Source organism: Oryctolagus cuniculus, chromosome 2, assembly GCF_051225735.1.
Source record: "Oryctolagus cuniculus isolate XC-2025 breed Fujian yellow rabbit chromosome 2, ASM5122573v1, whole genome shotgun sequence".
NCBI classification, from domain to species: domain Eukaryota; kingdom Metazoa; phylum Chordata; class Mammalia; order Lagomorpha; family Leporidae; genus Oryctolagus; species Oryctolagus cuniculus.
The window spans coordinates 200,468,256-200,494,964 of NC_142868.1; the positions used below are offsets into that span (position 1 = coordinate 200,468,256).

At 47.1% G+C, this 26,709-nt stretch overlaps 1 long non-coding RNA gene across 4 annotated transcripts in view; it reads right to left on the bottom strand.

Annotated features, from left to right (window-relative positions):
* Positions 1 to 438: 438 nt before the first annotated feature.
* LOC127487513 (uncharacterized) overlaps positions 439 to 26,709 on the bottom strand; it is a 123,840-nt gene continuing 97,569 nt past the window's right edge. The window contains exons 3-4 of one of the 4 annotated variants that reach the window (XR_007914381.3): positions 5,576 to 5,770; positions 439 to 2,058 (exon numbers count right to left, since the gene is read on the bottom strand). This is a non-coding gene — a long non-coding RNA (uncharacterized LOC127487513). The other 3 variants (XR_016230658.1, XR_007914380.3, XR_016230659.1) reach the window with 3 other exon arrangements.

Consider the following 26,709-nt stretch of genomic DNA (forward strand, 5'->3'; position numbering starts at 1 on the left):
AGGCTCACCTGCAGAGGGAACCCCTCCCTGCTGCCTCTTCCAGGAGCCCAAACACGCCCTCGTGGCTGCAGGCCCAGGAAATACTGCTGCAGCAGGATTCCTGTTCACAAATTTTTTTCCACAATCATGGGAAGGATACAAACATTTCACTTCTATAATGGATGCTTCCGGTTTGTTCTCCACCCATTTTCTTTCTCTGCATCTTGAGCTGAGTGTTTCATCCTCTCCCAGCTCCCTTGTTCTTCCTGTCTCTCAGTCTCTCCTCCTCTCAGCCCCTCCAGCTGTGAGGCAAGCATCCCTAACACTCACAGATGCCCCGGCTTAAGGACCTTTGGAATCACACACTGAGTCCCACAAATATTTCATAGTGACTGGCGTTTGTCACCGCTCATAACAAATTTATTTATTTTTTATACAAAATATTTATTTTCAATGAGCTTTAGGTGATGTGTGAAAATAACACGGCTTCTGTTCTTAGGGGAGGGCAAGTTTCTCTCATGCACGGCTGGGCCCCCCAGAACCTGTGCTGTGACTCCTCATGGGTGCCTCTCTCCAAGCCAACGATGGGTAGTGGGTGGCATTATCCTGCCTTGCACTCCCACCTCTGTCTTGGTGAAGTCCTAGAAACCACCTCTGGTCAACCACAGCAGTGTGTGACCCTGAAATTCCTGCAAGACTGGGAACTCATTGCAGCGAAGGACACTGTCAGGAGATGGCGGATTAGATAAGTTTTCCACTGGGGTTAAATTTCCTGACTGGGGGAGTTGTCCAGTCCCTGCATCGGGCATCTTGGTCTTAGGAAAAGGACCCTGGACTTTATTTATTTGGAGGTAGAGGGGCTTTCTGTCTCCAGTATATTACCAAATGTCTCAAGAAAAAAAAAATAAGGCATAGGCACACACACACACCCTGCAAAGGAGAAAGTAGATGAGCGAAGTGTACACAGTTGGGGATCCGGGTACATTATCTGAGATCTTTCTACCTTTTTGCAACGTTCTGTAAATTAGAATTACATTCAAATAGAAGATTTTTTTTTTTTTAAAAAAGAGGATACTCGAGAAGGAAGTCTTATTTAGCTGACTAGGGATGATTCCATTTTTTTTTTCATTTTTTCCTGGCTATGTCCTCTTTCTTTTTCAATCATATTTGTAACATGAATCAAAATATCATTAAATCTCTCAAGATGTGAGTGTGTGTCTTACTCCCTCCAAGGTTGCATTTTAAAATAACAACCCCATTACAAACAAGCCTGCTTGGTATGCAGTTATTTCAACAATTTTTATTTAGAAAGGAGAGAGGAAAATGGCAAAATTTTCATCAGGAAAAATGCTAGGATTCTGGCTTTTTGTATCTGGCCCCTCTCAGTGGCACTGAAAACACATCAGTGTCCAAGCTGTTCATGGTGACAAAGGCCAGGGGGGGCTATCTAATTGCTTCTGCAGAAATGCATGGAGATAAACAAATATATGTGCAAATATTAAGTAGTATTGGTTTATTTTACATATTCCAGACTCCTCTCAAAGCTAGGAGGAATGCCTAGCCACCTTCTCTTATGTTCTCATGCCGGTTATTGTAATCTCTAATGAGATGCGAGGTCCCTGTCCAGGGTCTGTGCATCCAGCAGAGAAACCCCACGTGGTGCTTCCTCCTCTGGGGGGCGATGCGGGGGTCAGGACTCCGCAGTCCGGGAATTGGCAGGTCCAGATCCCAAGGCGACATGGGGCGGCGTCTTTGTCCTTGGCCCTTGGCTTCGCGGGTGTGTTCCAGGGTTGCCGGCCAGAGGAGCCTGCGGCGCGCTCGGGGGGCGAGCTCCGGGCTTTGTATAAATCGCACAGATCTGGGCTACTGTGTTCAGAGAAATAAGTCGGCACTTGCAGCGGCCGCGCCCCCTCCTGCGCTCGGCTTTGTCTTCCACTTCCCGTCCTCACCGCGTCTCCGGGAGCCGCAGGACCCGCGGTGCGAGCGCCTCTGGCCGGGGGAGGGGCCGCCCCGACCCGAGATGCGCTGTTCTCTTTCTTCTTCGTCCTCGCTTTGCCTGCTCCCCGCCCCACAGCCTCCCTTAAAGAAAAGAAAAAAGACATGCACCTTCCCTGGTCGGATTCCAAATCATTTCAAAGTCCAGCGAGGGCCTCGCCGGGCATCCTCTTAGGATTTCAAAGCGAGGCCATCTTAAGAAAAAGGGAAAGTTTATTCAGGTGGCCTGGATCAGACCCGCGCTCAGCCAGGCAAGGGGAGCCCCAGACAGGGGCCGCGGTGCCTCCCTCCCAAAACAGAGCAGGACCCAGAAAACGGGCCCCCAGGAATCTCCCGGCCTGTGCCAGAGGCAGGGGTGACGGGGAGCTGCCCTCTCATTATAGTTCTGGTGTCAAGGTTAGAATCAGACCCTCAGGGTAAGGAGCTGTCAATTAGAGATAACTCCAGCCCCCTCCCCGGCTCAGATGGTGGACTTATCTCCTAGCAACTCCAGCCATTCAGGGCCCAGCCCTCTGCGCTGCCGTGTTAAAGACGTGGAAATAACCTTTTCAAATCTCAGCAGAGGCATAAGGCATTCCGCTTCCCCAGCCCTCGGTGGAGTCTGGTGACATTTGCCTGGAAATGGGTTTGAATCTGGAAAGAATTAAGATTTTCTTGTTTTCCTGTTGCAGATGTTTCAATCATAGGGTTTACTACAAGGATCTGGCTAAGCAGTCAGGAAATCTTGCAGATAGGAGCCGTCATGTTTATGCATAAGCTGACATGCCTTCCCTCCATGGCCTATTCTGTGCTTAGCAGGAATTGGTCAACACTGGGAGATGGGGTGGCTGTGGTTACCACAGGGGCTCTGCCTCTCCCTTTATCCACCACGGCAGGCCAGATAGAAAGCCGACAAGCATAAATCCTATTAAGAAAAGCACAGGGCTATGGACCATTGATGTAGGAAACAGCCCAGAATTTACCACTAGAATATACACTTGGTGCCAAAAAAACTCGCATTCAGTCCTTGGAGTTGTCTATTCGTTAGCTTTGGGAATCACGTTGTTGATTTTTCTAATCTCAGGCAGGGTGAGGGTGATGAAATAGGAAGAAGTTGCCAGGGGGTGGGGAGAGACCAAGGCTTTGATTGCTATCTAATTTAACAAAGGGATCCCCACCTAAGGAATAGCAGTTGCAATGCACCCAGCCTGCTCCCCACTGTACGTCCCGTAGTGTTCTTGGAATTAAAGACCTGGTGCAACAAAGCTCTTAAAGTTCCCCAAAGTATTTACCTCTGAGTCACATCCACTGATCTATCGTGTTCCTCCTGTGCCATTTATAGATTGAATTTTATGTGTACACCTACTTACGTCATACGTTTTATCAGTGAAGTGCTTAATTTTTTTGTTTGTTCTTGTGTTAAGTCATACCAGGTATATTTGGATAAATAATCAGATAGTCACAAGCACAGTCTTCATTAGTGTTGGGTCAGAGAACAGACTGCTTTCAGGAAAACAATCAAGCTCAGAGCACAAGCAGGCAAAGTAGCTGCCATGCTGGCTGCCGTGAGTTTATAGACAGGGAGATAGTTTTTTTATTATGCAGCATGATAAATAAGATTTCTCCCCTCTAACCTGAGCAGCTTTGCAGTGGATTTATTTGTACCCTCCCCAAATCTCACTATGCAGATGAATTGCTCATTAAGCTCCCAGGCACTTGTGTTCCTATTACCACTTGTCAACACCACGGCACACAAGCAAGCGTTTGAAGGGCAGCTTGAGGAACTTGGAATGAATCTTTCATGTGTATTTCAAGGAGGAGGGAGGGCATACACACAATCCAGTGTTGGCTTATTGTAAAAATCAAGATTCCAGTTTATGAAAAAAAAAAAAAAAACAAAACAACAACTGGCAAACACATCACAAAGTACCCAGCATCCTGAAATCAAGTGCTGTGAGATTTGCAGAAATTGAACGTCTCACGGGTAAACAAGAAAGTGGACACACTTTATCAACTGTTTTTAGAAGGCAGACACAGATTAGGTTGTTTGCTTGTGGTTATTTTCACATTAGAAATATTTAAATCTAACTCATTATAAATAGAAGTACCCACACTGTTAGAACATGTTTATAAATACAGTTTTTAATCGGAAATTCTCTGTAGTATGGAGAATATCCCTGCATTTGTAAACAACAGGCTAGTTGGCATTCAGTGTGAATATTGAAAAAATTGACTATTAAAAAAAAAAAAGAAACATCAGTAGCAATAAAACTAAAATTTACTTTATTAGACAGCAGATGGGTAATGTGCCCAGGACTCTTATGTGGACTGTCCCTGCTGGTTCCCTAGAGGACAACTGGACTTAACCCCTGCACTGCTGTTGCAGCTGAGGGCTTCTATAAAAAAAGGCCAGAGATGGAGCCACAACCAGATACAAATATGACTCCCGTGCTTTTTGGATACCTGGTCTGGCTAAGTCTTTATTATTCAATTCTGCATATGCAAGAGGGTCTTTAGTTAATCAGGGTCAATACTCAACTGCAGAGATCACCGGGCTTCCTACAGGACCCCAGGTGCACTGCGGGTTGAGGAGAGCCTGGAACGCGGGCATCCTGTCTGAATCTAGGCTGCTGCAAGTCTGGTCCAGCTCCTTGCTGATGCCTGGGAAGGCAGCACATGATGTCCTGAGCACTTGAATCTCTGACATCTGCATGGATATGTGGGTGAGTTCTGTTTACTAACTTTGGCCTGGCCTTTTGAGGAATGTACCAGAAGATGGTACCTCTCTCTCTCTCTCTCTCTCTCTCTCTCTCTCTCTCTTACTCTCTAAGATTTTATTATTTGAAAGGCAGAGTTACAGAGAGGATTGACAGAGAAAGATTGTCCATCTGCTGGTTCACTCTCCAAATGGCCTCAATGGCCAGGGCTGGGCCAAGGCAAAGATGGGTCAGGCTAAGCAAGGAACAGGGAACCCCATCTGTGTCTCCCATGTGGGTGGCAGGGGCACAAGTACTCAGGCTGTCTTCCACTGATTCCCAGGCCCATTAGCAGAGAGCTGAATCAGAAGTGGAGCAGCCTGGACTCGAACCTGCACCCATGGGATGCTAGCATTGCAGGCAGCAGCTTAACCTGCTACACCACAATGCCGGCCCCTCTCTGCCTTTCAAATAAAAATAAATGTTAAAGATAAATCTTTTGGCAGGCTCCGCGGCGCTGGCACACTGGGTTCTAGTCCCAGTCGGGGTGCCGGATTCTGTCCCGGTTACCCCTCTTCCAGGCCAGCTCTCTGCTGTGGCCCGGGAGGGCAGTGGAGGATGGACCAAGTGCTTGGGCCCTGCATCCCATGGGAGACCAGGAGAAGCACCTGGCTCCTGCCTTCAGATCAGTGCAGTGCACCAGCCGCAGCGCGCTGGCCACGGCGGCCATTGGAGGGTGAACCAACAGAAAAAAAGGAAGACCTTTCTCTCTGTCTCTCTCTCTCTCACCGTCCATTCTGCCTGTCAAAAAAATTAAAAAAAATAAAAATAATAAATCTTTTAAAAAAGAAATGCAGAAGTTAAATATATTGGACATTCAAAAGGTCACTTGGGCATAATACAAATTCTTCTCTAACTAGAAATACCTCCTGCGGTTTGTCTGTTTCTTCATCTTATGTAGTTCTCTGTGTTCAGTCTACAGTTCTGCAACGTGAGTCCCAGGGCAGCTGTGGGGGAGGGGCAGAGCATCGTGGGGGAGCTGGGAGATGCCAGGTCCTCCCAGCTCTCTGCACACCGAGTGGTCTTGAGTAGGTGCAGCTTCTCTCAGCCACAGCTTCTCCCTGTGAAAAAAGAAAATATCAACTGAAACCAACTGTTTGAAAGGAATATAAAGTCTCAACCGTTGTGCAAGTAACAGTCAGCACTTTCAGACACTTAAAAATTATTTATTTATTTGAAAGACAAAGAGAGACAGTCGCACACAAACACACAGAGCCAGCAAGAGCCAGTGTCTTACACCCCAAATGGTGATCACCACAGCTGGGGTTGGGATGGGCCCCAAACCAGGACCAGAGCTCCATCGTGGGCTCCCCCTGGGGTAGCAGGGACTGGCCACCTGAGCCCCCACCACGGCCTCATAGGATGTGCGTGAGGAGGACGGTGGAATTGGGAGTGGAGCTGGAACTGGAACGCAGGCACTCAGATATGGGACGCAGGCATCCACATCAGAGCCGTGGGAACGAGGCCAAGCACCTACTTCAGTTTCCACACTTTATGTCTATTATGCAAGACATCAAAAAATCGTATCCCAGTATCACTCAGTAGAATCACCTGTCTTTGAGGAGCGGTGAGTACGTTTCACTCTCCACAGGCTTACTCCTGAGTACCCCTCAGTTTCCTTCAAGCAATCACAGAAGCATCCTTAACTAACCATACTTCACTGGCATATTTTTTTTTAATTTTGCAAATTTGCCTTTCTATGTTTTATGGATCTTTTTCATCTAAGTAAAGCACCTAAAATATTTCATAGAATGATATATTAATTTAAGAAAACACATTTTTTTAATATTTTACTTAAACCTGAAGCCCTAGCCTTTTTTCCCTCATTTTCGGTCATCTTTGGACTATCATGGTCATTCCCAGCAATGGCAGCGACTTTTCCTTAGCCTCGAGAGAATGTTCCAGATCTGTAAGTTAACTTCTGCAGCCAGAAACAGCAGTAGGGTCTTGAAAATCACCACAATGAACCAGAAAATACAACAATATTTTTGCCCAAGAATTTATGAAAAGAAGTTAACCTAGCAGAAGAAGTTAACATAGCAGCTTCATCTTAAATGCACCTGAACTGATTTTTTCCCAGTCCCTTATTATAAGTTTTAAGAAAATACTCTGCTCTGGTATTTTCCCACTTTTCACAGAGCAATATGAAAACCCAGCTTAAAGAATGAGGCCAAGTGAAATAATTCTGTCCTTTCTTGGGAAACAGACAAATATTGAATTACAGAGGCATTGGTCACTTTTGTTTGCTGCTTTATTCCTTTGCAGGATTGCATCGTGAAAGCCTATGGTTGAAACATGTGTGTATATACACACAAATCTATGTGCATGCACACAGAGATAGTAAGAGCCAGTAGATTAGCAGAATTCTGAAACAACAAAACTTCCTTGAGCATTGGGATCAGTTACCCGCATCAGACTCTAGATAATCGGAAACGGGAAAACTAATGTATTTTAAGTAGACAGCACCGTATTTTTAATTTCCCCTCTTGCTACTTGATCAGATAATAAGCCACTGCTAGGCATGACCAAAGCTGGCACTGTGTTTATGCACGGAAGCACTGATCCGTGTGATGACAAGAAGGAGAGGAGAAGCGCTAACTGGATTATACATGAGTCTTCTCCTTATCCAAGACTTGAGCTGGTGAACCCCAGTCACTAAAGAAAACCTCACTGGTTGCAGGTCTCGGGTGCTTTGAACTAACCCAGGCCTTAGGTATTTCAGAGATTTATTCCTTAAACTCAACCCTGGTTTTGAACTCAGTGTGGGTGAGGGGCTGCTGACTTGGGGGCCTGTGGGACTCTGTGGCCTCCTGCTAAACACAGCAAACACAGACGCAGAATGCATGACCTCATCTGCAAATCGGCTATTTGATATGCAGATCGGACCGCAGGCCTCTTCAGTAAGAGCACTTCTCAGACAGCAGGTGCAGGGAGAGGCGAGTGGCCTCTCCTCCTTTCAAAAGCTGGCCTGCCTCACTCCCTCTGGCCCTTAAGGGTTTCTGAAGCTCTATTATCTTCATTTTTTATTTAGACAGTCCTTTCACAGGCTCAGGGCTCATCCTCCCTCTCGCTCAAAGCCCCAACCTTCTGCGTGGACAGGGCGAGGGCTAAGCAGCCGCCTGAGTGACCGGGGCAGGGGACCATCACCTAGATAATCCATTAAGGAGAACACAGTTCAATCAGGAAGCCTGAGGCCCAGCTGCCCTTCGGGTCTGCACCGGCCCCGCCCCCACCCCTGCGAGGACACACATGCCTCCTGGAAAATCATTACAGAAACAGAGTTGGCTTCTCCATTCCCCTTGGAAGGAGCAACCTGAACTGAGGATGAAAGGAAAACATCTCGCTGAATTCTTTATGAAGAGCCCTCTTTTGTGGCTGCAATTGCCTTGGGCACCGGGGGCTGGCTGCCTTGGAACAGAATCATGGCTCCTGGGCCGTGGGATGCAGGCAGGGCTTCAGCCACCAGGTAAAAAACTGCAGGGCCCCATCCCCAACCCCTGAACCCCTGCCCACGGAATCGCCCTTGGCAAGCTTCCTGTGCAGGTGGCCCCGAAGTGCGCTGTCTGTCATTGATACCGTCTGTAGGTCAAGGTCACCTCCTGAATGATATGGACTACCCCGGCTTCATGCCTCTTCTGTCAACTGAAGGCAAATCTGGAATCCGTACAAGTTTATGTTCATCAGGATCCACTGTGCACTCGCGCAAATATTAAAGAATACAGGATTATAGAGTAGGGGCTGGGGAGAGACATCCGGAGAAGTGGGCAGCAGCCCTGCTGGGCTGGTGTCAGTGCCCTGTGCCTGGCTGTGGGATGCCCACCTGTGTGCTCACGGTTCTAGAGGGTGGTGCCATCGGTCTTAGAACTGAATCGTATTGTTAGATTAGCTCATGTGTACGTACGTACAGAATCAGAAAAAATGACTGCTTATTTTGATATTTTTTGCTCATACTGTGTATGTGGTTTATCTGTATGGGGGAGGGAGGGAGGGAAAGAGAGAGAGAGAGACAGAAAGAGAGAGATAGAGAGAGAGAGAGAGAGAGAAGACAGACCACAGAGGAGAATTAAAGTAATTAGTATTTGGTGGTGCTATAAAAATGAGCACTGCCCTGTCATATGCACCAACCACGTCCCTTTCAATGGCTAATGCTCTTATTTATGTATGTTCAGGATAACGGTTTTGCTAATCTTTTAAAAGATTTATTTTATTTATTTGAAAGGCAGAGTGGAGGGGGGAGGTGAGAGTGACAGAGAGAGATGGTGACGGTGACCTTCCCACCAACGGTTCACGCCACAAATGACTGCAATGGCCAGGACTGGGTCAGACTGAAGCCAGGAGCCTGGATCTTCCTCTGGGCCTCCCAGGTGGGTGCAGGATTCCAAGCACTTGGGCCATCTTCCGCTGCGCTCTCAGGCACATTAGCAGGGAGCTGGATTGGAAACAGAACAGCCGGGACTCCAACTGGCCCTCATATGGACTTACCTGCTGCAACACCGGCCCCGTCATTTTTAATTAAACATAAAAAGTCAGGAATCGGCCGGCGCCGCGGCTCACTAGGCTAATCCTCCGCCTAGCGGCGCTGGCACACCGGGTTCTAGTCCTGGTCGGGGCGCCGGATTCTGTCCCGGTTGCCCCTCTTCCAGGCCAGCTCTCTGCTGTGGCCAGGGAGTGCAGTGGAGGATGGCCCAAGTGCTTGGGCCCTGCACCCCATGGGAGACCAGGAAAAGCACCTGGCTCCTGGCTCCTGCCATCGGATCAGCGTGGTGCGTTGGCCACAGCGCGCCGGCCGCGGCGGCCATTGGAGGGTGAACCAACGGCAAAGGAAGACCTTTCTCTCTGTCTCTCTCTCTCACTATCCACTCTGCCTGTCAAAAAAAAAAAAAAAAAAAAAAGTCAGGAATCATGTGCTTTTCTGGCCGGGTGGGGTTGGGCCCTGTGTTCTGCATACAGATTTCCCAATCTTAGAGATCTTTGCAGCATGTTTTAACCACACTAGGAGTTTACATTAAAAACCGAATGACACTCAGAGAGGGTGCTAAATGGAGACTGGCATTCTGAGGGAGTCTCTTTCTCCACCAACTCAAGCAGTAAAGGAACTGGAACCTCCGCACCCCAGTGAAGAGCGGGCGGGTGAGGGATTATCAGTGACCACCGCCCTCTGTTTCTGATGTTGAATTCCAGCCCCGTAGTGTTTAGGGACAGGAGCCTTCTAAGGAACTAAAGTTAGATGAGGTCATCAGGATGGGGCCCGGACCCCAGAGAATTAGTGTCCCTGTGAGCAGACATCAGAGGGCCCCGTTCACCCCTGCTGGCACAGTGGGGAGAGACCAGGAGCAGGCAGAGGGAACACACAGCGGCCTGGGAACCAGCAAGAGTTCTCACCAGAACCCCAGCACACCGGCTCCCTGCTGGTGGCCCGCAGCCTCTGGAACGGTGAGCGTCTCTCTCGCTGAAACCACTCAGCCCTCTGGTGTGTGCTGGAAGTGTGTGTGGACGGAGACGCGTTTCTCAGGAAACCTTTCTCTCCATAGCACTTATGAAGCAGGGTTTTAATATTTACTTGTAGCACGCAGCAGGACGGCAGTTCTGAAAACCGACATAGGAGCTGAAGCAAACTTGTGTTCTGTAGGTTTTATTAAACAACAACAAAAAGTAATGGAAAAAATCGAACTGCACTTATAAAAGGCGCTATTTTAAGTGCTATAAAGCCACTAAAATAAATCTTAATAATAAACAGCTGCACCATGCATACTCTGCTTACCTTGCTTTTTAAGACATCAGTTTTAGATCACCAGGGTATAAAAGAGGTGCAAAGTAGGGTCTTGGATCTCAAGCAGCTGCCCATTTGGCTGAATTTAAAAAAAGAAAAAAGAAGGAACTATGTAGGAAAGTGGAAAAGCTTCAGCAGCCCAGGGTGTGTGCCAGACAGTCCTCTTGCTCTTTTGTTGAACCCACTGTACAGGAACTCCCAAAATTGAGGATTGAGATTCAGTCACTCACCCACATAGAAATTTCTCATCCTGGAGAATCATCAGGGGCTGGGATACAAATACCTGACTTCCTGCCAGTGCCACTGCACCGAGCACTGGTCAGACGCTGAAGGCATTCAGAGACACAGAAAAGATTTCCTGACACTGCGTAGGACTCAAGAACCAGCTGGCATCAGAGAAGAGAAGGAAGAATTTATCGTGAGAGGAAACGGAGTGAGCAGAGCTTCTAGCCTTGAAAAAGCGCAGCATTGGGTGAGTTCTGACCGAATCCACTCAAAGTGGAGAGCATTTCACCACCTCCCCCACCAATGGTTCATTCCCCAAATGGCCACAACAGTCAGAGCTGAGCCCTTCTGAAGCCAAGAGCCAGGACCTTCTTCTAGGTCTCCCACGTGGGTGCAGGGGCCCAAGCACTTGTGTGTCTTTCACTGCTTTCCCAGGCCATAGGCAGAGAGCTGGATCAGAAGATCCGCTGGGACTTGAACTGGTGCCCATATGGGATACTGGCACTGCAGACAGAGGCTTAGCACACTGCACCACAGTACTGGCCCCACTGTGTATGTTTTATTTGAAATAGATTCATGAGCCCAGGACCTCAGTGTTCAGAGAAATATTCATATTTCACCATTATCAGGGTCATGGTTAAAACCAGTGAAAGACAGGTGCATTGCCACACTCAGGTAGAACCGAGGGAAAATGAAAATGAAATCTGAGGACTGGACAAGAGGGCTTAGCCCTGACTCTACATGGCACCTACAGCATCTCTCAGATCTCCATGCAGAATCAAACAAGCCAGCTTCTCTGCGCACCTGGATCCCAGATCTGCTCCTTACTTGAGTGGCTACCGGTGAAGTTCAGACTGAGATAAAGCAGAAGTTGCTTCCAGTTTACAAACAGCTGGCGGAGCACTGACTCCGATAACAAGAACAGCCTAAGGTATAGGTTTCCCCTTTTAAAGGTAGCACAGCCAACTACGGGTGGCGTGGCCTTCCACCAGGTCTTGCTAACGTGCCTGTGTGTCCACAGTGGGTGGCACTGGTCTGCTGGCTGTGTTTCTCTTCTACCACATCTCAAGGAGAATGATCAAGACCTTTCAAATTATTTATTAAAATATTTTCAAATTTGCACATCCTAGGGCACACTTTTTTTTGCCAGCAATTTTCTTTCCCTAAACCCATGTATAGTTTCTGCAAAATTCCACCAGGATGCTCCTAATTTCTGGTGTCTTACTTGTCTACATGTAATTCTGTGTGCTATTTGATAACTTTTTCTGTAGGTACATATTAAGGTTTGCATGCTTTTTTGAGGGATTTCGTATAGTGAAACTGTCTTTCTGAAAATGGAACCCTGTTTAGGCATTGCTGCTTCCTGGAGTTACGCTTTCCCATACAATTATGCAATGCTGCTTTCTTCTTCCTAGAGAACTGTGACTTTGCAGCTATCCGATCTGATACCTGTGGATCCTGGAGACCCAGTGGCACACTAGGAAGCCTGACATACAAATGAAGCCCCAACCTTTCCTGGATTTTGTGCTACTTAGTAAAGGGAAGCCCTTCAGTGGATAACACACTGGCTATTAGAAAGCTGAAGTGATCTCTGTGGAAATACAGACAGCAGAGGGTTGTTTTATGCTTTATTTCTTGCCCTCTACAGAGCAGGCTCTGTGCATTTATCTGCTGGTAGGGTATGGTGACATGTGCTTTATTTTCCTTGTAAGAATGTTGTGAGACCAAACCAAGTAACACAGAGCGATAGGCTCCCCGTGGTCGGGAATGGAAGGCACAAGTGAGCTGTGTAGCAGATGCTGGCTCAGGCAGAATTTTTATCATTCTTGCTCTTGCAGTGATGTAATGAGGCCTCTCTGGAAGACGGGCGTCTTAGTTCCCACACTACAAGAATGTTAGAGGTCAGAATTCTTCTAGAAAGTTCTTTAAGAACGTCCAAGGGTATCCTCTTCAGGCCCCCTTATCTACAAAACTCCTCCTTGTTCTCATTCAGAAAAGCTGTCAGATGGGTCTGGCGCTGTGATGTAGTGGATTAAGCTGCTGCCTACAACATGGGCATCCCATAGAGGCGCCAGTTAGATTCCTGGCTGCTCCACTTCTGATCCAGCTCTCTGCTAATGCACCTAGGAAAGCAGTGGAACATGGTTCAAGTGCTTGAGTCCCTGTACCTACATGGGTGACCTGGAAGAAGTTCCTGGCTCCTGGCTTTGGTCTGGCCCAGCCCTGGTCATTGCAGCCACTTGGAGAATGAACCAGTGGACAGGAGAGTGCTCTCTCTCTCTCTCTCTCTCACTCACTCTCTGTAACTCTGTCTTCCAGATAAAGTAAATAAATCTTTTAGAAAAAGCTGAGAGAACCCTCCATCCCACAGATAGAACCAAAGTTCAAACAATGAAAGTGACTTGTAGTTTCCTGTCTTCCTATTCCACAGAGTCGCATGCACAGATGCTCACATACATGCTGATACACACACACACACACACTCTTATTTATTATTTGAAAATCAGAGTTACATAGAGAGAGGAGAGGTAGAGAGAGAGAGAGAGAGAGAGAGAGAGGTGTTCCATCCGATGGTTTACTCCCCAATTGGCCACAATGGCAGGAGCTGCACCAATCTGAAGCCAGGAGCCAGGAGCTTCTTCTGGGTCTCCCAAGTGAGTGTAGGGGCCCAATGACTTGGACCATCTTCTACTGCTTTCCTGGGCCATAGAAGAGAGCTGGACAGGAAGTGGAGCAGCCAGGTCTCGAACCGGCACCCATATGGGATGCCGGCCCTTTAGGCCAGGGCGTTAACCCACTGTGCCACAGTGCTGGCCCTGATACACACACTCTGACAGTGCAATAGAAGAACACATGAGTGCCTGAAATATAATATGACCGTAAAGAACCACTCCACAAAAAATCTGAATCTTATATTTAAGCATGGCTATTAATGGAATAGGATTAATACAGTAATAGCAAATATTACTTAGCATGTTTGAACCATGAAAGGCAGTTTGCTAAACACATATGACATCATAGGAATTCCTACCCTACTGAGGAGACACCCAAAGTGGCTACCCAGGTGTGGAAGGGGAGGTTGCTGTGGGGTGAAAGCCATGTTCATGCTAAAGTCCCCAAGGCAGAACTGAGTTTGGCTTCAGATGTAGCTCTACCTTGATCCCAGCATCCTGGTATTAGGCCACTGCGTTTTGTCTTCAGAGATCTGAAGTGGAATCAGGAATGGAGATTGTGGGGTGGTGGTTAGGCACCATGCAGTTCATGAATTGCCTACGTCGGGGCTGTGGCTGAATAATCCAATTACTCACTTGCTGTACTTCTCACAAGAAAATGATTTGTGTAGGTTGGTTTACATAAGAGTGACATTCAATCAAGGAAATATATTCCTTGATCTTTGATTTGCTTAACAAGCAGCTTTCAACTTTCAGTTTTATTAATTGCTCTGAAAACCTACGATTTAGGTAAAACTAATTATATTTGATTTTACTCGGTTGGTTTGCTCTCTTTTTATATAAATGGAACTGAAAACAACCACTATTATCTATATGTGCCATATATGATATGCCAGTAGGAAGTACCAGGAGACGTCCATCCGGTATTTCAAAATTAGATCTAACTTGACTTCTAATGAACGGCTTGCTCTTGCCAGAAGTGGCCTTGACAATTGTTTTCTTCCAGCAATCAATATTTTTTCTTGTTTCATTAAAAAACCCAATCTTTTAGCCTCCTGGCACCTTTTCTATCTTCTACAATAAGAAATGACCAGTGTTAATTGTGCCCTTGATGCATGCTGCGGAGTTCATTCTTTGATTTGGCAGAGGGTATTTGCTGTGATGGGGTGGAAAGACTTGGCAGAGGAGCTGATCTAGGGTGGGGGCTAGGTTAACAATAAGACGTCATTGTTAGCTAATGCACAGTAACTGAGATTTTGGAGACAGTGATAAACATGACACCAAATACCCTAAATGCTGAGAAGAACGCAGAAGAACTCGAAATCAGAAAGACAAGAGTGTGGCTAAGTCCTGACATATAAAGAAGCCAGGTATCAAACTGAGGATGAGCTGCAAGGCAGGCAGTTCCCTGAACTTTTTAAAGATTTATTTATTTATTTGAAAGGCAGAGTGACAGAGAGAGGGAGAGCGAGAGGGAGGATCTTCCTGTGGTTCACTCCCCAAATGCCTGCAACAGTCAGGATGGCCCAACACAAAGTCAGGAGTCGGGAACTCCATTCATATCTCCCACCTTAGAGGCAGGAACCCAAGTACTTGGGCCACCATAGCTACCTCCCAGGCACACTAGCAGGAAGCTAGGTAGAAAGAGGAGTAGCCAGGACCCAAACAAGGGTCCTGACATGGGTCTTGGGTATCCTGAGCACGTTAATCTGCTGCACTACAGTGCCAGTCCCAGTTGTTTGAATTTGGAGAGCAACTTGGCTTGTGTTGGTGCTGCGGGATCACAGTGGCCCAGTCTACAGGCATCTTAAAGGTCCCCAGTGCTCTTGATTATCATTCCTGAATGTTCATGAAGCGAGAAAAGCTTGACGTAACCTAGATCCCAGTTGTACAAGACCTGCCTTGTGTCTGGAGATGGGACTTTTTGTCTTACTCTCTGATACAGCACATTTATTCCTCCCTTCCTTCCAGTAACACAGTGAGGCCACATGTGGCATCTGCCACTGCAGATCAACCTGCACGTGGGCTGCCCTGTACTGCAGGTGGGATCAGAAGAGAGCACTTGTCACCCGTGATTACCTACCCTATCCCAGTGCAAAAGAAACAAGGTGTGAAGAACGGCCTTGCAAGCACTTTTGATCCAGGCTGCAGAATCTCTGCTACATTAATCTCTGCTGGAAATCCATGCATGGCCCTTGGAGGCATTTTCAGCAGAAGGTCATTTTCAAACTGTATGGCATCCATGTGGATGCTTAAACACTTCAGGCTCTGCAGGAAAACCATACTCTATTAAGAACACACAGATGGGCGGGTGCCGCGGCTCAAAACAGTTGCAGTCAGCACCGCGGCTCAATAGGCTATCCTCCACCTGCGGCGCCAGCACCCCGGGTTCTAGTCCCGGTCAGGGCGCCGGATTCTGTCCCGGTTGCCTCTCTTCCAGGCCAGTTCTCTGCTGTGGCCCAGGAGGGCAGTGGAGGATGGACCAAGTGCTTGAGCCCTGCACCCCATGGGAGACCAGGAAAAGCACCTGGCTCCTGGCTTTGGATCAGCGCGGTGCACCGGCCGCGTTGGCCATTGGAGGGTGAACCAACGGCAACGGAAGACCTTTTTCTCTGTCTCTCTCTCTCACTGTCCACTCTGCCTGTCAGAACACACAGATGATGGACAGAATGAACGCCCCTGAATTTTCCTTTGGCAGCATGCAGAGGTTAGAACATGGGACTGGGCAGTAGGAAATCTGATTTCTAAGCTTGGCGTATCTTCAACACGCTGCGTGTGCCCATCTGATGTTGGACAGGATGTGCTCCAAGTGAAATTCTCTACACAGCACAGCTGCACAGAACCAGGGCTCAGAGATGCACAGACTCAGCTCCACCATGTCCTAGGATGCTGTCGAATGTTTTTTGAGTTTATTAGCAAAACGGGGATGATAAGAGCACATTGCATGCTGGACTATTTTCTGGATTAAGTAAGATACTTTAATCACAGTATTTAGCTCAGTGGTTGTCCTATAGAAAGAACTTAACACATGTAAAAACTGTACTTATGATTTCTTATAGGATCTGTTTAACCATTGATCACTGCTAATAAATGGATAGGCAAGACTAATTCAAAAACTATTGTTTAACAGAGATATTGAACCTGTGGAGAAAGGTTTGAGGAACCCCATTTTCTGCAAATGCTGTTGCATCTCGGTGTCTACAGAAAATAGTAAACAGACAAAACAAATAAGTGAGAATGAGGTCCTTCAGGCAGTCAGCCCGAGGCCCCCACCTTCAGGGAGTGCACGCTGGCTCCTTGAAGCCCTTCAGCATTGTCGTCACTAGCAAGCCTGCACAAATCATGGAAGCAGCTTACAGAAACCCCGTTTATAGTCAACTGGCGTAGGAAAGCCAAAGGGAAGAGTCAATGCAATTAACCCAGAGTGAAACCCTGCTTCTAAAAAGTTCCCCCACTCTATTCTTGGATTTATAGTACAAGGTTTTCACGATAATGGCTCTTGTAAATTAATTGCAGACACAATTGTCTACGGGCATTCTCAGAATAAGTGGCAAGTAGTTAATTGCACCCCAAATTAGCCAATTCTGCCCATAATTAACCATTTGAAGACAATTAATTGCATGCATAATATTTGCACCTGCAACTAATTGGAGACCCTTATATTGTTCTTGGAAGAAATAAATAAATAAATAGCAACAACAACAACAACAAAAGAACCAGGATCTGCTCTTAAAGTGTAGTCTTTTGTAATCTAAGCTTCTAGAGAGGTAGGAAGGGGAGAGAGCTTAGGAAACACTTAGCTGTGCTCCAGCTGTCTACACATCAAGCAACTGAAACAGTATTTTTAATTGACAAATAGAAATTGTATACATTCATGCTATACAATGTCGTGTTTTGATGTATACATATACACATTGTGGCATTCCACAATGAATCAAATCTAAATCAAGCTAATTAACATATGCATTACCTCACACACTTGCCATTTTTCTGTGGCTGGAAAAGCGACTTTAAATCACTGTAAGAGCTGCAGAACGTTATTCTTTCATGTTTTCCTTTTTACCCCTTCCTACTATTAACGTCAACTACCTGTACTCTGTATTTAAATTTAATTTTCTCAGCTATCCAATAAAAAATTTTAAGGATATCCAAGGATGGGAAATACTAAGAACACACTGATTTAATGGTGTTACTTGTAGAAGAAAGGTTCTTTTTTTTGTTTCATTTTACTTTTGTTACCTTTTTATCCAAGGACTAATTAACTGCACTTGCCACAGTAAGAAATAATCTTCACACTCATATAGCATTAGAAGAATCACCCCAAATATGTCATTATTTCAGCTGGTGTCTGTCTGTGGGTTAGCACAAACTCTTCTTGCTCTTAAGACAGTAAATTATTATTAATAATAGTAATGAGGATGATATTAACAGTAACAATAACATCAATCACCATACAGCAAATTTTTTTTAAAAAAAGAGTTTATTTATTTATTTGAAATGCAGAGTTACAGAAGGAGGGGGGAGAGAGAGATTTGCCATCTGCTGGTTCACTTCCCCAAATGGCAGCAATGACCAGGGCCAGGCCAAGCTGAAGTCAGGAGCCAGGGGCTTCTTCTGGATGTCCCACATGGGTGCAGGGGTCGAAGCACGTGGACCATCCTCTGCTGCTTTCCCAGGCACTTTACATGGAACTGGTTTGGAAGAGGAGCAACTGGGGCTTGAACTGACACCCATATGTGATGTCAGTGTTGCAGGCAGTGGCTTTACCCACTACACCACATTGCGGGCCCCAGTAAATACTTTTGTTTAGCGCTTCACATACATAATAACATTTACACTGTCAAAATTCAAGGAAGGTATTTGAAACATTATTTATTTAAGAGGCAGAGAGATGGAGGGGGAGAGAAGAGAGAGAGAGAGAGAGAGAGAGAGGCAGACAGAAAGAGATCTCCCACACGCTGATTTAATCCCCCAATGCTAACATGACTGGGAGTGGGCCAACTCACAGCTGGGAGCCAGGAGCTCAATCCAGACCTCCCACCTGGGTGACAGGCACCTGACTACTTGAGTCATACAGATGCTTTTCTGGGAAGGTAGGGAGCTGGCTGAGTCAGAAACTGGAGCTGGAGGTGAGCTTCAATGCAAGTAGCCTTGTGTGGGACATGGCAGCCTCAATCAGCATTTTAACTGCTAGGCTTAAGGCCCACCACCAAGAAAGGTATTTTATGCCCATGTTGTAGATGATAGAATTGTTCATGGAAACTACACAATTCTCCCAATGTTACACAACTGATAAATCCAAACTTAATCCATGCAGGTGCTTAGAGCAGAGCCTAAGACATAGCAAATGCTCCACAGGATTACACAAGTACTTAAAACCCTATTAATTCCTAGGTGCATTCCCTTTCAACTACCATGTTAATGATGACACAGTAGTACCAAGAGTCGTTATATATTAAGTGGTATGTGCTAGTCACTCTTCCAACTGCTTTACAGGGAGCAGATCAATGTTAACTCCATAACAAGGGCATTAGAAGGGTATCAGTAGCATCTCCATTTGTCGTACAATAGAACTGAAGAGTTATTAAATCTATTGGCTTAAGAATATTTAAATAGAAAGAGATTGAGATGGATATTCAAATGCTGGCATTTCAGAAAACCCAGAAAGAAACCCACACATATATGATAAACCAGTCTTTGACAAAGTCATCCAAAACACACAAAGGGAAAGGTCAGGATTGGGGAAGCTGGTATCCACAAGAAAATAATAATAATAGGATCCGTATCTTACACCATACACAAAAACAATTCAAAATATGAGAACTGAGAAAGTAAATTCCTAGAAGAAAATAAGGCTCCATAACATAGGTCTTGGCAATACTTTTTGGATATGACTCCAAAAGCAGATAATAGAACAAACAATAATCAATTAAGACTATACCAAATTCAAAATGTTTTTGTGCAGTGGAGGAAATGATCAACAAAATGAAAAGACAAGCCACAGATTGGGATAAAATATTTGAAAACCATGTAAGAGGTTAGTATCCAAAATATGTAAGGAACTAATAAAACTTAATTGTCAAATAAAAGAAACCTAAAACAATTAACGAAGTGGAAGATAGTCAAAGGACTAAATAGGCACTTCTCCAAGGAAGACATGCAAATGAACACCAAGTGAAAAGGTCCTCACCGGAACAACCAGGCAATGCATATCAAAACCACAGTCAGCTAGCACCTCACACCTGTCAAGGTGATTATTAATCAAAAATCAAAAGATGCTAAGTGTTGGCATGGAGGTGGAGAAGAGCGAATTCTATCACGGAAAACTGTATGGGGGTTCCTCAAAAAATTAAAAATAGACCTGCTGCCTAATCTGACAATCCCACTTCTGGATACGTATTTAAAGGAGTTAAAAGCACTACCCCAGAGAATTATTTGTACTCCCATGTTCATTGTAGCATCATTCACAGAGGTTAAAGTGTCTATTGATGGTAAAGAAATTTTTATATATTTTTTCAAATATTATTCAACCTTTAAGAAGAAGGAAGTCTGCCATGTATGATAACACAGATGAATCTGTAAGAAAGTGCACTAAGTGAAGCGAGCAGGCCCACACAGACGTCACTAACATGTCAACTCTAAAGAGTCATTGAAACAGAGAGCATAGCTGGGCCTCAGGAGGGTGGCGTGGAGGAAATGCCACACTGAGGTCTAAAGAGTGCATTCTGGTTACTTCGTGTCCCCAGCTCCCAGACTGTAGCTCACTATCGTGCACTGTGTACTTGACGTTCACTGAGGGTGGATTCTCTTCATTACTTTAAATGTGCAGATCACTCACAAAGTATATAAAGATCGAAACATCACTTTAAATGGCTAAAATTCATATGATTTTTGTCAATCATATTTCACTAAAGAAGAAAAAAATTCAAAAGTGAAGCAAACAAATTCTGATATTCAGGTCTACAAATGTGTACTGCACTTGTATATCATATTGGCTCTCATAAGCTGGACAGACAGATTTGTCTAAAACACAGGTTTGGGTTTGTTTGTGTATATCTGTGCAGACCTGGAAACTTGGATGTGATGGGGTTCAATGTTAACACTCAGTCAGTAAAATAGCCTTCCAGCACAGCTACAAGAGGCTTGTTTCTCAAACAGAAGCCAAACCACTGTCTGTAGTTTAGGAAGTGGAGAGGGAGAAAATCCTCTCCTTTCTGCCTATATGAGAAGCCAGAGCCCACTGGCTGAAGATGAGCCCTAAAAGGAGGCATTGTCAACCATTTCTCAAAAAGCTATTTATAGAATCACCAAGAAAAGTGGTTGAGAAATCAATGCAGGAGCCAGAAAACAGTGCTAAGATTGGAGGAGACCAGGATGAACCCCATGGTGACCAAAGCAGAGGGGCTACAGTGGGCAATCACAGTGCCCAGCAAGGCAGGGGGCCACAAGGAGAAAAATGGAGATCAGGGCAGGAAGGTTGGGACTGCAGGCAGCCTGGCCCAGCTCCACCCAGGACAGACTGCCCATGCCACTGGGCACCTGTAGGCTGTGATGACACCACATGGGCTTCTCAGCAGAGTGCTGTATGAGCTCGGGCTAGAACCACACTACACTGCATGCTGAAGCACACATGCCTGATTTCTCACTGTTGTGCACAAAAGATTCAGGCAACCAGGTAGTGCCTCAAGGACAGGCAGAGCAGAGCTCACGCACACGGAGCAGGGATGCAGCTTCTCAGGTGACCATTTAAGGAAACTAACGCTGCTGAGCTACGGAACCAACATCATCCTCCCTGGGTCCAGGCAAAGAAAGAAAGTAGAATGTCTTTGTGGGGGAAAGGCACAGGAGTTTCACTAAACGTCAATGATAAGCATTAAAGACAGCAGAATATTTATATTTTTCCCCTAGAAATAAACCTGAAACATGACATCATTGACTAAGTCATTGATAACAATTTCAAACAGGGCAAACGATGCCAGCGTCTGTGGCTCACTGGCAGATAACATTATCACCTGGAACTGAGTCTAGGAATCAGAACACTGAGAAGGCCAATTTATAACAGACATCTCTGCCTTCAATTTCTCTTCCCCATCACATCTCCAGCAGAAATGCCCTGGTGCATGGGAGCACACCATCCGTCATGGGTGCCTACACACGTGTGTGCCTCACACACACATTTCTTCTGTTTCCTCGTGTAGTTTCTGATCATCAAAAACATCTGGGCCCCTCGACCACTTGTTCGTCTTTTCTTTCCTGCTTTCCCAACCATCTGCTGATGAACCACAGCATTTTGTGCTGCCTGAGATTCATGTTGAATACATATATTCCTTTTTTAAAACATGATTTATTTATTTATTTGAAAGGGAGAGTTACAGAGACGCAGAGAGAGATTGAGAGAGAGAGAGAGAGAGAAATGTCCTCCATCCGATGGTTCATTCCCCAAGTGGCTGCAATGGCCAGAGCTGCACCAGTCTGAAGCCAGGAGCTTCCTCTAGGCCTCCCACATGGGTACAGGGGCTCAAGGACTTGGACCATCCTCCACTGCTTTCCCAAGCCACAGCAGAAAGCTGGATCAGAAGTGGAGCATCTGGGACTCGAACCGGTGCCCACAGGGGATGCAGGCACTTACATTCTTGACTTAAGCTTCTTTTTGCTTTGTGGCACGCAAAGCTCATGCGGTAGTGTTGATGCCACCATGACATCCTGGAGATGAAACAAAGTGCATTTTTCATCCACGGTTCAAAGCCTTTAGCATCTCCATCCTGTGAAAATCCCATGCGATCGTCCCCCCCTGCCTGTGGTGAGGAGTGAGCCAGTTCCACCTTTCCGCTGGTGCCGGATGGAGCCCCTCACCTACCAGACACATTCACCTTGTGTAATTTGCTCCTTCCACTCATCCGATCAAGAAGCCCATCCAGCGCAGTCTTGCACGCACCTCCACACACCCACTGTCAGCGACCCACCGTACTCTGAACATGGTGACTGCTGTCTGGGCGAGGTGGTGGCCAACCGTTAACTCTAGTTTCCTATCCAACAGTGGTATTTTTGGACGCATGTCATTATTACAATCATTCACTAATGCCTCTCTCTCCCACCGGATTTTAAATCCCTGTTCTGTCTCCAGATGGAACATCAGCACAGGACTCCTGTGTAGATGGGGGGATTCCTGCCTGACTGCCCATGAGGGTGTCTGTTCTGCTGTGGGACACCTTCTCCTTCTCACCCACCCACACTTGAATTATTCAAAGCTTCCTTAATGAGACTGGCCAGCGCCCTGATTAACAATTGCACATCGGCTCCGGTTCCCACAAATCGATGCACTCAGCCAAAGTGAGAGGCACTGGGGACAATGGCAGCGGGTGTGCAGGGGAGCAGAGGCGACCAGGAGGAACTGGAGCAGAGCCAGGGTGCAGGGAAAAGGCTGAGAAAAACGAGTCCTCTGAAACGTGCCTCGCAGCCCTGCAAGATCTTACTTCTCCCCAGAGCCCCTGCCTCCAGTCCCGTCCTCCTTTCAAGTTCTGTTTCCAGAAAGCCCTGGATGCTGGGCTTTGCTTCCCTGCCCCTTCTCGCTCGGCCTCCTCCCCCCACAGGCACATCCTGGGTACCACGTGGGCAGGCACTGGCAGATGCATCGTTTACACAGACTCCTGTGGGCTGGCGGCTGCTGCTCCTTTCAGAGGCGCACAAAAGCAACGGAAAGAATTGCTCCTGGAACCGGGAGCCCAGTCGGACGGCTGTGGAACCCGGGCGCTCACAGCGCAGACCCCTCGCTGCCGCCCCCGCGACCGCAGGGCTGCGTCCCTTAGGCGCACCCGTCACCACAGCGCCCGTCCTCGCAGGATCTGCAAGCTGCGCCTTCCCCATTCTTCAGTCCTGACCTCACGGCCACCTGCCAGGCAGCCACGTGGTGTGACACGCTGTCCTGTTATGTCAGAAGGTGGCGTGATCTGGGCAGCCTCACAGCCCAGCAGCCAGATGGAAGAGAGCAGATGGAAATGAGGGGGCGGGGACCACGTCTGGCTGAGAGTCGAGGACCCGGCCCTCGTCGGCGGAGCCTTTCTGCCTGCCGTGGCTCTCAGACACCTTAAAGAACAGTGAGCTTTAAAAATGGAAGCGAGCAAAAACTCAAAAAGCGCTTAGCGAACCACCGACGCAGCGCTTGTCTGAGCGTGCGCCTGCAGGCATTTCTCGCAGTTCCGTGGCGAGGTCCAGCCTGTACTGCTTCCTTGCGTTAGGGCTGGGGTCCAGGCTGAGTCAGACGCTGGAGATGCGTTTAATCAAAATTACTATGCTGCGCCCCCACCGCCGCTCCTGGCCGCCAGGCCTCGGAGAGGAAAAATTAATGGAAAAGGGAGGAGATGAAGGAGGAAACCCACTGAGGGGTTTCGTGTTTTGTTCTGAGACCACACAAAATCAGCATGAGTGCGCCTGTGGAAGCCATTTGAATTGTAAAGCGAGAAGAGGGAATCAAATTTTGCCCAAGACAAGGACAGGGTTTAATCCACAAGTAAGGGCGTTTTCACCCCTAGGCTAAGCTAACCTGTGATGAGCAAGGTACTAAATAAGTTCCTGGACCGAAAACAATGGGACACCCAGGAGAGCCTGAGGATTGCAGCGTGGCCCTTGTAGATGAAAAGCAACAAATAAATCCCTTTGTTAATAATTAACAACTTGTGATGTGCACACTCCCGAGATGTGGTGCACAGCAGAATTCAGCCAGGGAGATTCCACTCTCAGATCCTGTTTGCTGACTGTGGCCCCGATAGGAAGGCAGGACTTGAATTTCACAGGTAAACCTCAGCAAATCCAGTGACTTCAATAATCACAACACGGGGCACAGGTGAGTACATCCAAGGACAGGAGCCGAGGTTTCAAATTTAAGCGAGGTTCTGAAAGACATACTCCCCCCACCGCCCAACCACCACCAACTTGTTAATAATGTTTTTATGACAGTTATGTTCTGTACACTGTTTGGTAGAACGGTTGACAATTATTTCCTAAATTCCTGTGTATTTGGCAATAGCACATCCATAAAATGTCTAAAGCGAGAAGTTCATTGTGAAGCAGGCTCCACACTTTGTGATGAGAAAGATTGATTGGATTCCGTGACGAGAGCCTGCTAGCATCCTGCTCTGAGCACATTCGAGGAGTCGTGGAATCCAGCACGGAACTGATGGTCTCTTGTCCTTCATGGGCCAGCACTTGCTCTCCCAGCGAAGACGCGAGGGGAGCCACAAGCCTGTTGCACAGGGCTCTCTGCTCCCTTGCCATCTGGGGCAACATCTGCGATTGTAGCAGGAGACAAACCTTGAGGCACGTAGGCAGGTTTCACATGCATGGCACGAGCTGTCTAGCTCTCGTGGTTTCCCAGACACCTGCAGCTTATACAGACAGGTAAATGGACGAGCAAACGTCACACCCACACCAGGCTCTTCCTGTGCCAGGTGGGGGCACCTCCTCCAGCCTGAGCCTGCTCCTCCCCAGACCTCATCTTGTGAGCAGAGGAGGAGAGATGAAGCGTCAGTAGCTTCCCGGCACATCCTGGGGCGCTCTGTCAGTGACCCAGGGGGACAGAGTCCATCACTCTTCAATACTGGTACTCCTATTGGTGGCTATGTGTGTGCCCCACAGATCCCTAAGGGCTTTCCCAGTAAAGGAGCAGGTGCAGTTAGCTGCACTGGGCTGCAGGAAGTTCAAGCTGATATGAAACGGAAGACTTACGCTGCATTTTCCTGCCGTGAAAAGCCCCACTTCATAACACAGGTGTAGGATGTCAACCCCTACCCTGTGTGATGCCCACCAGGTAAACCTGGGTGGGGAACCATGCTCCTGTGAAAGGCCTCGGGAAGGACCTTCAAAAGGAACCAGGGGATGGATGAGGGGGAGGAGGGCATTCACTGCTCTAAAGCCAACAGGCTTTGCTTCCTCAGATCCGAATTTCAGCTCTGCAGGAATTGGCGGGGCTGTCCAGTCACTTTCACAGTCATCATCTTTCCTTTTGCTTTGGTTTTTTCTTTGGTTATGTCTGTGCTTTTCCTAGACCTAACCGAAGGCCATCCAAAGGGATGTGCATTGGTGAAAAGGCCCAGGACCTGGCTGTGTGAGGCATTCCCTGTTTTTGACTTGCAAGGCTACTTGAGCCAACCTTACAGAGAATAGAACTGAGAAGGACCCCCTTTGACATGCTGGTGGCTGTGCACCTGGCCTATTGGGTGAGAGAAAGGGAGTGAGAGGAACAGAACCTGTAAGGACACCTGTGCTTGCACAGAGCCAGCGGTTTGAGGCCAGGCTCCCTGGGAAAAGCAGCTAGAAAGGAAGTTTGGGGCTAGAGCTCATCTTCTAGGTCACTGGTCAGCACACTGCTGACCGGAGGCTGAAGCCAGCTCCCTGCCTGTTGTAAATAGAGTTTTACAGAAACACAGCCGTGCCCATTGGTTTTCAGGTTACCTGTGGTTGCTCTCAACCATCAGTTCCAGTGTGGAAAACAGGCAGCAAAGACCTCAGGGCTTGCAAAAGCAAAAATATGTATTTACTACCTGGCTTTTCATGGTAAACACTTGCCAAGTCCTGCTGTGGAGCAACAGGCAGCATTCAGATTTATCTTTTCATAACGGTACAGTGATTAACAACACAGGCCAGAAAGCAAGGAGTGCAGTTTCAAGATAGTTTGGTTTCTTCCAGCTCAATAAATTTTGGATCTATCTCTTAACTAAGAAAATCACTTTATCAACACAAACTCATTGCACCCCAGGCTAGGAAGTCACCTCATTAAATTCTTCCTTGGTCACTGGGAGAGCTTTTCCTTAATTGTGCCCATTTGCTTTCTTTACTGTGTGGGCACGGAAGAGGCAACTATAATGTGTAGATTTCCCCATGGGTGCAGAGCAGTCAAGGCCCATGGCAAAGGGACAAGAATCTCCAGGTGACAGAGGGTCCCTCGCTGCACCCAGGAGAGATTATGTGTGCAAGAGGAGTCGCAGCCACATCCATGAGAGAACCCGGGGGTGGGAAAACCAGAGAAGAGAGCCCAGGATTCTTCCCGGAATGTCTGTTCAACAGAAGCCAGTCTCAAAGTGACATAAATGTTGGGCCTTCACACAAGAGCATGACACAGCTCTGGTAGCCGAGTGCAGAGAGTTAAAGGAAAGCATGCACACAGTAAATGAAGAGAGAAAGACTCGGCAGAGGAATACGAGACAGGCAGACGCTCTGCACCACGTCCTGTTGGGAGCGCTTGGTAGGCACCATCCTGCCTACTGCTTGTGGCAAATCTCTGAGACAGATTGTTGTCTCATGCTGTGGGCTTGAAGCATGGAGAGCCTAAGGAAACTTC